Source organism: Triturus cristatus, chromosome 12 (genome assembly GCF_964204655.1).
Source record: "Triturus cristatus chromosome 12, aTriCri1.1, whole genome shotgun sequence".
In the NCBI taxonomy this organism is placed as follows: domain Eukaryota; kingdom Metazoa; phylum Chordata; class Amphibia; order Caudata; family Salamandridae; genus Triturus; species Triturus cristatus.
Genome location: NC_140595.1, coordinates 90,325,160 through 90,338,331, shown reverse-complemented (window position 1 = coordinate 90,338,331; position 13,172 = coordinate 90,325,160). Strand labels below are relative to the sequence as shown.

Here is a 13,172-nt window from a genome sequence, read left to right as displayed (position 1 = left end):
GATCAAAAAACTCATTACAAGACAGTTTCTGTGGATCCGTCACAAACTGACAGAACAATATTTAGGTCCTTAAGAAAACTGTCAACATTGAACTATGAACATTTAATTGTTGCACAGCATTGGTGCAGTTGTTCTCAACTAACTAGTGTTATTGTTACTCCGCAGTACTTTTTCTTTTGAACTCTAGAAGATAAGAGGCAGATTTGGATATGACGCAATTTGAATATGTTAAACACAAATACCTACGCAGCAGGTGCATTAACCCTCTGAGATATTTTACCAGCTGAGACCAGCAGGAGAAACTCAGTCTGCTCTTTTGATCGGGAGAGTGCAGATGTCGGATACTGACCCTGGGAGCGGGGTATCTCGACGGGTATCATCAGGAGAGGGGGCGATATATGGCTTTACTACCAGAGAAAGGGTGTGTGTGGGGGACAGAGAGAGGAGCGGATGTGTGCATTTATCACCAAGCCAGGGGGTGGGGATCTCTGAGTTTATACCCAAGGCTGAATGTCATGGGTATTCACTGGAGGGAGGGTGGAGACAGGTGTCTGAGCTTGGCGTGGTTGGGGGTGGTAAGGGTGCAGGTGTAGAAGTCAGTGTTTCCTCACCAAGGAAGATGACTGGAAGTCCGATGCTACCACCAAAGGCGAAACACAGGCCCCAGTGGTGCGGGGGGCCCCCAAGCTCCTGGGCACCCCTCAGCACTGCACTCTGGCCAGAGAGCTCCTGATTGAGCCTGGAGGGGGCTTCTCTTCGTACCGTGCAGGGAGCCCCCCTCAATTTTCGTTACGCCAGTGGCTACCACCAAGGGCAAGGTGCATGATTATTAGCGTGGGGTGGAGGGGGTGACCAGGTTAAGCCTCAGGGAAGGATATAGGTGTGCGTTTGTCACCAAAACAGGTGTGGAACGGGTTTTTTTTTTACCCCAGGATGGAAGGGGTGAGTTTACCAGTAAGCAAGTGGCTTGGTACTTGGCTTTACACCAGAGGAGGTAGCGAGGGCACCCCCCGCACACTGTACCGTGCCGAGGAGACGCCATATTGCGTGTACATAGGTGGCCAGACCGTCTCTATGCATTTCACGTGCTCCTCGCCCCCTCCCTGGTGGGCGCGAGCCAGGCTTGCTTCGTGCTGGCCCAACCCCCGAAAGAAAGTCCTCGCTATGACCTCACATCTCTAGCTAGAATGCATGGCTGTCTCTACATGTTTCCAGCTCCGCTACGACCCCCACCTACCAGGCTCCCATCACCCCTCCACGAAGGGCAGTCTAGAGAGCGCACCGTGCCCCGCCCTGCTGCCCCCCCCCCCCCCCCCCCCCCCCAGCATGTCTCGGCATACAATAGACCGCAGCGTGCCCGGAAGCACAGCGCGGCGTCATCATTCTCGTCTCAGCCCGTCGCCACTGTCGGCAGCGCCCTTCCCACCCCGACATGACCCTCTGGCAAGCATGGGGTATCAATGCATTCAACTGCAGCAGGACCACTGACTCTCCTCTCAACATCCTTCCAGCAGCAACATCTGCACCATCAGCATCCCCGTCTCTCACCTCAGCATCCTCTGACGTCAGCCTAGCATCAGCATCACCTGCTCTCACCTTGGCATCATCTGCCATCAGCATTCCCTCTCTCACCCCAGCATTACCTGACCTCAACCCAACATCAGCAGCGTCTGCGCCTCCGCAGCATCATCTGCCGCCAGCCCACAATCATCACCAACCTCGTCAGCAGCATCACATGCTCTCAACTCAGCATCATCCGCCATCAGGCCGGCATCAACATCAGCATCCCCCTCTCACCTCTGCTTTCCCTGACCTCAACCCAGCATCAGCATCATCATCATCGTCAGCAGCAGCGTCTGCGCCTCCGCAGCATCATCCGTCATTGGCCCAGCATCCCCTGCGCTTAGCTTGGCATCACTTGCTCTCACCTCGTTATCCCCTTCTCTGAGTCCAGCATCCGTAGCAGCATCATCACCCTCTCCTCCCACCTGGGCATTCTCTGACTTCAGTCCCTCGGCAGGGCCCACATTATCAGCAGCACCGCCTGCTCTGCCCTCGTCATCCTCGACCCCAGCCTAGCAGCAGAACCCACTTTATGAGTAGCATCCTCCGATCCCAGCCCAGCATCAGGACCCACATTATCAGCAGCAGCTCTCACCTCAGCATCCTCTTACCCCCACCCCAGCTTCAGCACCCACATTATCAGCAGCACCCCCTGCTCTCACCTCGGCATCCTCTTACCCCCCACCCCAGCTTCACCACCCACATTATCAGCAGCATCACATGATCTCACCTCAGCATCCTTTGACCCCCCCAGCCCAGCATCAGGACCCACATTATCAGCAGCATCCCCTGCTCTCACCTCAGCATCCACTGACCTGAGCTCAGCATCAGGACCCACATTATCAGCAGCATCCCCTGCTCTCACCTCAGCATCCACTGACCTGAGCTCAGCATCAGGACCCACATTATCAGCAGCATCACACGATCTCACCTCAGCATCCTTTGACCCCCAGCTTCAGGACCCACATTACCATCAGCATCCCCTGCTCTCACCTCTGCATCCTCCGACCCGAGCTCAGCATCAGGACCCACATTATCAGCAGCATCCCCTGCTCTCACCTCAGCATCCACTGACCTGAGCTCAGCATCAGGACCCACATTATCAGCAGCATCACATGATCTCACCTCAGCATCCTTTGACCCATAGCCCAGCATCAGGACCCACATTATCAGCAGCATCCCCTGCTCTCACCCCAGCATCCACTGACCTGAGCTCAGCATCAGGACCCACATTATCAGCAGCATCACATGAGCTCACCTCAGCATCCTTTGACCCCCATCCCAGCATCAGGACCCACATTATCAGCAGCAGCTCTCCCCTCAGCATCCTCTTACCCCACCCCAGCTTCAGCACCCCCATTATCAGCAGCACCCCCTGCTCTCACCTCAGCATCCTCTTACCCCCCAGCCCAGCTTCAGCAACCACATTATCAGCAGCACCCCCTGCTTTCACCTCAGCATCCTCTGACCCCCAGCCCAGCATCAGGACCCACATTATCAGCAGCCTCCCCTGCTCTCACCTCAGCATCAACTGACCTGAGCTCAGCATCAGGACCCACATTATCAGCAGCCTCCCCTGCTCTCACCTCAGCATCCTTTGACCCCCAGCCCAGCATCAGGACCCACAATATCAGCAGCATCCCCTGCTCTCAACTCAGCATTCTCTGACCCCCCGCCCAGCTTCAGCACCCACATTATCAGCAGCACCCCCTGCTCTCACCTCAGCATCCTTTGACCTCCAGTCCAACATCAGGACCCACATTATCAGCAGCAGCTCTCACCTCAGCATCCACTAACCTGAGCTCAGTATCAGGACCCACATTATCAGCAGCATCCCCTGCTCTCACCTCAGTGTCCACTGACCTGAGCTCAGCATCAGGACCCACATTATCAGCAGCATCACATGAGCTCACCTCAGCATCCTTTGACCCCCATCCCAGCATCAGGACCCACATTATCAGCAGCAGCTCTCCCCTCAGCATCCTCTTACCCCACCCCAGCTTCAGCACCCCCATTATCAGCAGCACCCCCTGCTCTCACCTCAGCATCCTCTTACCCCCCAGCCCAGCTTCAGCAACCACATTATCAGCAGCACCCCCTGCTTTCACCTCAGCATCCTCTGACCCCCAGCCCAGCATCAGGACCCACATTATCAGCAGCCTCCCCTGCTCTCACCTCAGCATCAACTGACCTGAGCTCAGCATCAGGACCCACATTATCAGCAGCCTCCCCTGCTCTCACCTCAGCATCCTTTGACCCCCCAGCCCAGCATCAGGACCCACAATATCAGCAGCATCCCCTGCTCTCAACTCAGCATTCTCTGACCCCCCGCCCAGCTTCAGCACCCACATTATCAGCAGCACCCCCTGCTCTCACCTCAGCATCCTTTGACCTCCAGTCCAACATCAGGACCCACATTATCAGCAGCAGCTCTCACCTCAGCATCCACTAACCTGAGCTCAGTATCAGGACCCACATTATCAGCAGCATCCCCTGCTCTCACCTCAGTGTCCACTGACCTGAGCTCAGCATCAGGACCCACATTATCAGCAGCATCCCCTGCTCTCACCTCAGCATCCACTGACCTGAGCTCAGCATCAGGACCCACATTATCAGCAGCATCCCCTGCTCACACAGGCATCCTTTGACCACCGCCCAGCATCAGGACCCGCATCATTAGCAGCAGCTCCTGATCTCACTTCAGCGTCCGCTAACCCCACCCCGCTTTATCAAAAACGTCCCCACATTATCAGCAGCATCCCCTGACCTCAGCACATCAGCACCCACATTATCAGCAGCAACCCCGGCACTTTCCTCAGCATCCCCTGACCCCAGTCCAGCACCAGCACCCCTTTATCAGCAACATCCTCGCGTTATCCACAGCCTTCCCTGCTCTGAGCATCCCCTGACCCCAGTCCAGCACCGGCACCCCCTTTATTAGCAGCATCTCCACGTTACCAGCAGCATCCCCGGCGCTCACCTCAGCACCCCCTGCCTTCAGCCCAGCCTCGCCATCCTCTGTAACCAGCCCGGCCTTTGCACCCCGAGCAGCCTCTGCTGCCAGCCCAGCCACGCCCGGACCAGCATTCTCTGTTCTCAGCTCAGCTGCAGCATCATCTGTTCTCAGACCTTATAGCCAATGAGGGGGCGCCAGAGTTTAACCCTCACTGTGCCACAGCGCAGGTAGCGACACAGTAATGTAAGAGCAAGAACCTGCACAGTGCCAGAAAACTTCAGGAGCTGGGACTCAGGGCAGCGTCAGAGGATAGCCCTGGCAATGCAAGGACCTGTGCAGTGCCTGATCAATGCAAGGGCCTGTGCAGTGCCTGATCAATGAAAGGACCCTTGCAGTGCCTTATCAGTGCAAGACTCTGCAGTGCCAGAAACACCAGGAGCTGGAGAACTCAGTGCAGCGTCAGGATAGGCCTGATCAATGCAAGGAGCTGTGCAGTGCCTGGTCAATGCAAGGACCTGTGCAGTGCCTAATTCGTGCAAGAATCAGTGCAGTGCCAGAAAACGTCAGGAGCTGGGACTCAGTCAGCAGCTACATCAGATGATGGCCTTCTCATTGCAAGGACCTGTGCAGTGCCTGATCAATGCAACGACCTGTGCAGTGCCTAATCAGTGCAAGAATCTGTGCTGGGCAAGAAAACGTCAGGAGCTCGGACTCGGTGCAGCGTCAGAGGATAGGCCTGATCAATGCAAGGACCTGTGCAGTGCTTGTTCAATGCAAGGACCTGTGCAGTGCTTGTTCAATACAAGGACATGTGCAGTGCCCGATCAACGCAAGGACCTGTGCAGTGCCTGAACAATGCAAGGGCCTGCTCAATGCAAGGACCTATGCAGTGCCTTGTCAATGCAAGGACCTGTGCGGCGCCTTGTCAATGCAAGGACCTGTGCAGTGCCTTCTCAATGCAAGGACCTGTGCAGTGCCTGGTCAATGCAAGGACCTGTACAGTACCAGAAATCTCCAGGAGCTGAGACTCAATGCAGCGTCAGAGGATAGGCCTGTCAATATAAGGACCTGTGCAGTGCTTGCTCAATGCAATAACATGTGCAGTGCCTGAAAGCTCCATGAGCTGGGACACAGGGCATCGCCCGAGGATAGCCCTGTCCATTCAAGGACCTGTGCAGGGCCTGATCAATGTAAGGACCTGTGCAGTGCCTAATCAGTGCAAGAATCTGTGCAGTGCCAGAAAACGTCAGGAGCTGGGACTCAGTGGAGTGCCAGAGGATGTCCTTGTCAATACAAGGACTTGTGCAGTGCCTGATCAATGCAGGGTTGTGCAGTGCTTAATCAGAGAGGATCTGTGCAATGTAAGAAAACTTCAGGAGTTGGGACTCAGTCATCAGCTGCATCAGAGGATAGCCCTGTCAATGCAAGGACCTGTGCAGTGCCTAATCAATGCAAGGACCTGTGCAGTGCCTGATCAATGCAAGGACCTGTGCAGTGCATGAACAATGCAAGGACCTGTGCAGTGCCTGGTCAATGCAAGGACCTTGTGTATTGCCTGGTGAATGCATGGGTGTTTGCAGTGCCAGAAATCGTCAGGAGCTGAGACTCAGTGCAGCGTCAGAGGGTAGGCCTGTCAATATAAGGACCTGTGCAGTGCCTGAAATCTTAATGAGCTGGTACAAAGGGCAACGTCAGAGGATAGCCCTGTCCATTCAAGGACCTGTGCAGTGCCTGATCAATACAAGGACCTGTGCAGTGCCTGATCAATACAAGGACCTGGTCAATGCAAGGACCTGTGCTGTGCCTCTACAGTGCACGAATCTCTGCAGTGCCAGAAAACTTCAAGAGCTGGGATTCGCTGCAGCTTCAGAAGATAGCCTAGCCAATGCAAGGACCTGTGCAGTGCCTAAACGATGCAAGGACCTGTGTAGTGCCTAAACGATGCAAGGACCTGTGCCTTGCCCGATCAATGTGAGAACATGAATAGTGCAAGAAAACACCAGGAGCTGGGACTCAGTGCAGCATCAGAGGATGGCCATGTCAATGTGAAGACCTGTGCAGTGCCTGATCAATGCAAGGACCTGTGCAGTGCCTGATCAATGCAAGGACTTGTGCAGTGCCTGGTCAATGCAAGGACCTGTGCAGTGCCTGAACAATGCAAGGACCTGCGCAATGCCAGGACCTGCGCAATGCCTGAACAATGCAAGGACTTGTGCAGTGCCAGAAATCCTTAGGAGCTGGGACTCAGTGCAGCATCAGAGGATAGCAATACAAGGACGTGTGCAGTGCCTGATCAATGCAAGGACCTGTGCAGTGTCTGAACAATGCAAGGACCTGTGCAGTGCCAAAAATCTTCAGGAGCTGAGACTCAGTGCAGCGTCAGAGGATAGCCCTGTCCTTTCAAGGACCTGCACAGTGCCTGATCAATTTAAGAACGTGTGTAGTGCCTTATCAGTGCAAGAATTCAGGAGTTGGAACTCAGTGTAGTGTCAGAGGACAGCCCTGTCAATGCAGGGACCTGTGCAGTGCCCGATCAATGCAAGGACCTGTGCAGTGCCCGATCAATGCAAGGACCGGTGCACTGCCCAAACAATGCAAGGATCTGTGCAATGCCTGGTCAATGCATAGACTTATGCAGTGCCTGGTCAATTCAAGGACCTGTGCAGTGCCTGGTCAATGAAAGGACCCGTGCAAGGCTCTGTAGTGTCAGAACCCTAGGAGCTGGGACTCAGTGCAGAGTCAGAAGATAGCCTAAACAATGCAAGGACCTGTGCAGTGCCTGAACAATGCAAGGACCTGTGCAGTGCCTAATCAATGGAAGAAGATGCATAGTGCCAGAAAACTTCAGGAGCTGAGACTCAGTGCAGCGTCAGAGGTTGTCCCTGTCAATGCAAGGACCTGCGCAGTGCCTGAACAGAGCAGGGTGCTGTGAAGTGCCTGGACCCTCCTAATGCTAGCAATGCCAGAGAATATGCCACCTTTAGCCAGGACGACCTGCATACCAAAAATCAAGGATTCCAGTGCACAACTCCTGCCAAACTTGAGATTAACTGTTCCTGCAGTTGATTTAAGCTGTGCCAGAGACATGCCTTGCAGTGCCGGGACGCACACAGTGAAAAATATGAATGCTTCACGTGAGAGGAAATGTGTACTAATAGAGATTAACCCTTCATTTACTGTGTCCTATACACTGTCAAGGAGTATCCCTTCTAGTACCATGCATATAGCTGTTTTAATGATGAAGTGCCTCGAAGGGTATGTTTCAGTAGAGTGCCAAAGTTTAACCTTGCTTGCGCAGGAATGTACACAGTACCAGGTATTAACAATCCTTGTGGCAGGACCCAGGTAGTGCCAGAGATTAACTATTTTGTACCAGGGCAGTTTCAAAGATGAACAATCCTTATGCCAAGACCCAAGTAGTGCCAACAATCCTTGTGCCAGAGATGAGCTATTGTTGTGCCAGGGCAGTACCAGAGATTAACAATCCTTGTGCCAGAGCCCAGGTAGTACTAGAGATTAACAATCCCTGTGCTGGAGCCCAGGTAGTATCAGAGATTAACAATCCCTGCGCCAGAGCACAGGCAGTACCAGAGATTACCAATCCCTGTGCCAGAGCCCAGGCAGTACCAGAGATTAACAATCCCTGTGCCAGAGCCCAGGCAGTACCAGAGATTAACAATCCTTGAGCCACAGCCGAGTCAATATCCGAGATTATTAACAATCCCTGTGCCAGAGCCCAGGTAGTACCCGAGATTAACAATCCCTGCGCCAGAGCACAGGCAGTACCAGAGACTAACAATCCCTGTGCCAAAGCCCCAGACAGTACCAGAGATTAACAAATCATGCACCAGAACACAGGCAGTACCAGAGACTAACAATCCCTGTGCCAGAGCACAGGTAGTACTAGTGACTACCAATCCCTGTGCCAGAGCCCAGGCAGTACCAGAGATTAGCAATCCCTATGCTTGGGCCAATGTAGTACCCGAGATTAACAATCTCTGCGCTAGAGCACAGGCAGTACCGCATATTAACAATCCCTGTGCAAGAGCCCAGGAAGTACCAAAGATTAAAAATCCCTGCGCCAGAGCACAGGCAGTACCACAGACTAACAATCCCTGTGCCAGAGCCCAGGCAGTACCAGAGATTAGCAATCCCTATGCCTGGGCCCATGTAGTATCAGAGATTAACAATCTCTATGCCAGAGCCCAGGTAGTACCCGAGATTAACAATCCCTGCACCAGAGCCCAGGTAGTACCAGTGACTACCAATCCCTGTGCCAGAGCCCAGGCAGAACCGGAGATTACCAAAACCTATGCCGGGGCACAGGCAGTACAAGAAATAAACAGTCTCTGTGACAGAGCCCAGGCAGTACCAGAGATTAACTGTCTCTGTGCCAGAGCCCAGTCAGTACCAGAGATTAACAATCTCTCTGCCAGAGCCTAGGCAGTACCAAAGATTACCAATCCCTGTGCCTGAGCCCAGGCAGTACCACAGATTAACAATCCCTGTGCCAGAGACCAGAGAGTACCAGAGATTAACAATCCTTGCACCAGAGCACAGGCAGTACTACAGATTAACAATCCCTGTGCCAGAGCCCAGGCAGTACCAGAAATTACCAATCCAGGTGCCTGAGCCCAGGCAGTACCACAGATTAACAATCCCTGTGCCAGAGCCGAGGCAGTACCAGAGATTACCAATCCAGGTGCCTGGGCCCAGGCAGTACCACAGATTAACAAACCCTGCGCCTGAACCCAGGAAGTACCAGAGATTAACAATCCATGTGCCTGAGCCCAGGCAGTACCACAGATTAACAAACCCTGCGCCTGAGCCCAGGAAGTACCAGAGATTAACAATCTCTGCGCCAGAGCCCAGGTTGTACTAGAGATTAACAATCCCTCTGCCAGAGCCCAGGCAGTATCAGAGATTAACAATCCTTGTGCCTGAGCCCAGGCAGTACCAGAGATGAACAATCTCTGCACCAGAGTCCATGTAATACCAGAGATGAACAATCCCTGTGCCAGAGCCCAGGCAGTACCAGAGATTAGCAATCCTTGTACTAGAGCACAGGCATTACCAGAGATTAACAATCCTTGAGCCACAGCCCAGGCAGTACCAGAGATTAACAATCCCTGTGGCAGAACCCAGGTAGTACCACAGAATAACAAACCCTGTGCCAGAGCCCAGGCAGTACCAGAGAATAACAAACCCTGTGCCTGAGCCCAAGCAGTACCAAAGATTAACCATCCCTGTGCCAGAGCCCAGGCTGTACCAGAGATTAACAATCCCTGTGCCAGCCCAGGCAGTACCAGAGATTGACAATCCCTGTGCCAGAGCCCAGGCAGTACCAGAGATTAACAATCCTTGCACAAGAGCACAGGCAGTACTATAGATTAACAATCCCTTCGCCAGAGCCCAGGCAGTACCAGAGATTACCAATCCATGTGCCTGAGCCCAGGCAGTACCACAGATTAACAAACCCTGCGCCTGAGCCCAGGAAGTACCAGAGATTAACAATCTCTGCACCAGAGCCCATGTAATACCAGCGATGAACAATCCCTGTGCCAGAGCCCAGGCAGTACCAGAGATTAGCAATCCTTGTCCCAGAGCACAGGCAGTACCAGAGATTAACAATCCTTGAGCCACAGCCCAGGCAGTACCAGAGACTATCAATCCCTGTGCCAGAGCCCAGGCAGTACCAGAGATTAACAATCCTTGAGCCACAGCCCAGGCAGTACCAGAGATTAGCAATCCCTATGCCTGGGCCCATGTAGTATCAGAGATTAACAATCTCTGTGCCAGAGCCCAGGTAGTACCCGAGATTAACACTCCCTGCACCAGAGCCCAGGTAGTACCAGTGACTACCAATCCCTGTGCCAGAGCCCAGGCAGTACCGGAGATTACCAATACCTATGCCGGGGCACAGGCAGTACAAGAAATAAACAATCTCCGTGACAGAGCCCAGGCAGTACCAGAGATTAACAGTCTCTGTGCCAGAGCCCAGTCAGTACCAGAGATTAACAATCTCTCTACCAGAGCCTAGGCAGTACCAAAGATTACCAATCCCTGTGCCTGAGCCCAGGCAGTACCACAGATTAACAATCCCTGTGGCAGAGCCCAGAGAGTACCAGAGATTAACAATCCCTGTGCCAGCCTAGGCAGTACCAGAGATTGACAATCCCTGTGCCAGAGCCCAGGCAGTACCAGAGATTAACAATCCTTGCACAAGAGCACAGGCAGTACTATAGATTAACAATCCCTTCGCCAGAGCCCAGGCAGTACCAGAGATTACCAATCCATGTGCCTGAGCCCAGGCAGTACCACAGATTAACAAACCCTGCGCCTGAGCCCAGGAAGTACCAGAGATTAACAATCTCTCTGCCAGAGCCTAGGCAGTACCAAAGATTACCAATCCCTGTGCCTGAGCCCAGGCAGTACCACAGATTAACAATCCTTGTGCCAGAGCCCAGGTTCAACCAGAGATTAACAATCCTACCAGGCCCCAGCTAGAGTCAGGGATTAGTCCAACACCCCAACTGCCATATCCATGTAGTGCCAATAGTTAAATTTCCTTGTGCCTGGGTTTAGGCAGTTTCAGAGATCAACACTTCTGGGCGGCATTACCAAGATTGTGCGCTGCCGCATTGTCACACAAAGTGAGGCAAAGTGGCATAAAGTTTTGATATAATTTTTTTTTTTTTGCAATGGAATGTTACCCTTTTTGTAGTGCAAATTGGGGTTTGCTCTATTTTTTAAAAAATATCTCTGCCCCTGCTTGTTCCAGAAAATACAGTGCTAGAGCACTGGATAAGATTTACCACAATCTAGTGCAAAGCAGTTTATCACCTAACGGTGGTAGCTGGTAATGCCCATTTTCCACCAGGCGGCTGCTCCATTGATGCAAAGTAGCGCAAATTGCTCTTTGCATTACTTTCTGGTACAAAAACAAGTTTGTGGGGAAACTAAGGGGCATATTTACAAAGAAGTTAGCCTTGCACCGTATTTACAACAATATGGTGTAGCCCTGTGTTTCCCCCTGTGCTGGCAATAACTTCAGCTGCCTAGTGCCAACGCAGGCACCATTGCACCATAGTGCAAGGGTGCCTGCGTTGGGGGGGAATGATTGTTTATGTGCAGGAAGGTGTCCCTTCCTGCACATAAACAATCTTAAATGGCGATTTGTAACTTATGTGTGTGCTGCAAGCAGCACACATAGAAGTGGCAACTCGTCATTTTTAAAATGGTTGTGTGCAGGAAGGGACACCTTCCTACGCATGGCGTTTTGCTATTTATGTGTGCTGCACAACGCAGCACACAATGAAACAGCAAAAACAAAGAGAAATAAAGCATTTCTTCTCGTTTCGCCATGTTAAGACCAGGTTTTTATTTTTTATTTTGGCACTGCCTCCTATTTACGCCACCCTTGTAAATAGGGGGCAGCATCAAAATCAATGGGTATAGCGGCGGAACGCCCAACGCAACACCCATTGCCTACCCCTTTCACACTAACTATAGCTGAAAAGAGGGCCTTATTTACAAGGCAGCATTAAACACTGCTTTGTAAATAAGGCGAAGACCATATCACCCCAAGAACATCTTTAAAAGTGACATTCCTGTGGCGATAGAGGCTTGTAAATGCCCCAAAATATCAGCTAAACTAATTATCAACACTTTGTACCAGTGTGCCTCACTTTTTGTGACTTTGCACCAGCATGTGGGAGAAATTTACTTAACATGTGAAGAAACACAAAGCAAAAACCAAAGTTGCTCGATCCATTTTGTCAAAGAGAGTGAAAAACAGCGCCACATCTACTAAAATATGGTGCTATTTTTTCTTTCCTCCAACACTGGCACACTTTAGGCTGGCATGCTTTAATACTTTGTTGATTTTGCATATGTGATGTGCAGTGATGCACACATATAAAGTTTGAAAAGTATGGCAAATTGAAAACACTTCTCCTTTGTTACGCCTGCCTTGAGAAGGCGTAAGCTTTTGACACAAATTCCTGTCTACACTTGTTAGTAGAAAGAGTTTTTCATCAAAACCCATCGCCGATAGCATGGCACCTTCCATGCACCACCCGTGGAACACCCCGTTGATGCAAAGTAGCAAATAGACCATGTGCCGCTGCTGAAGACTCTGCTTCCTTCCATCGAGCAGTTTCTCAAAGTAGTGACTGGAATCAATATGGTGACTTGGTTAGTTGTTCTATAAATAGAGCTGTCCCATTTTCATCTGCTCTCTGCACGTTAAAGAATGTTCAAGTTCCACATATCCATTCTACTTCGACAGGATTGAGAGGTGCAGTCGATGGGATTTGTATGATGATCGCCCCCCCGTATTAGTCCCTACAGGGAGAATACAGAGGAGCTCTCTCCCTAGAACAAGCCACCCAGTCTTTATGGTAAAAGTCCCAAAGCTACCACCTGGCTCCATCGAAGGTGCGGACACATTGAAAAATATGGCCCTCCACTGGAATACACATGTTAGACAAAGCCACTTGACTGTCGATTGCGATATAATGTATGCAAAACTCCTCACAGCGCCTGTTGGACCCTGGGACTCAATTGAATAACACTTGACCACTCCTGAACTGGTTGAAGGACTGATTTCACTAGACCAACGGACCCTTCCCCCAAATGGTTCAGAAATGTG

At 51.9% G+C, this 13,172-nt stretch overlaps 1 protein-coding gene across 3 annotated transcripts in view; it reads right to left on the bottom strand.

The window, feature by feature from the left end:
- RUSC1 (RUN and SH3 domain containing 1) overlaps positions 1-4,640 on the bottom strand; it is a 145,486-nt gene extending 140,846 nt beyond the window's left edge. For all 3 annotated transcript variants that reach the window (XM_085639441.1, XM_085639439.1, XM_085639440.1), the window contains exon 1: positions 4,544-4,640. The gene's annotated coding sequence lies outside the window, so the exon portion shown is untranslated. The remainder of the gene's footprint in view (positions 1-4,543) is intronic.
- Between the last annotated feature and the right edge of the window lie 8,532 nt (positions 4,641-13,172).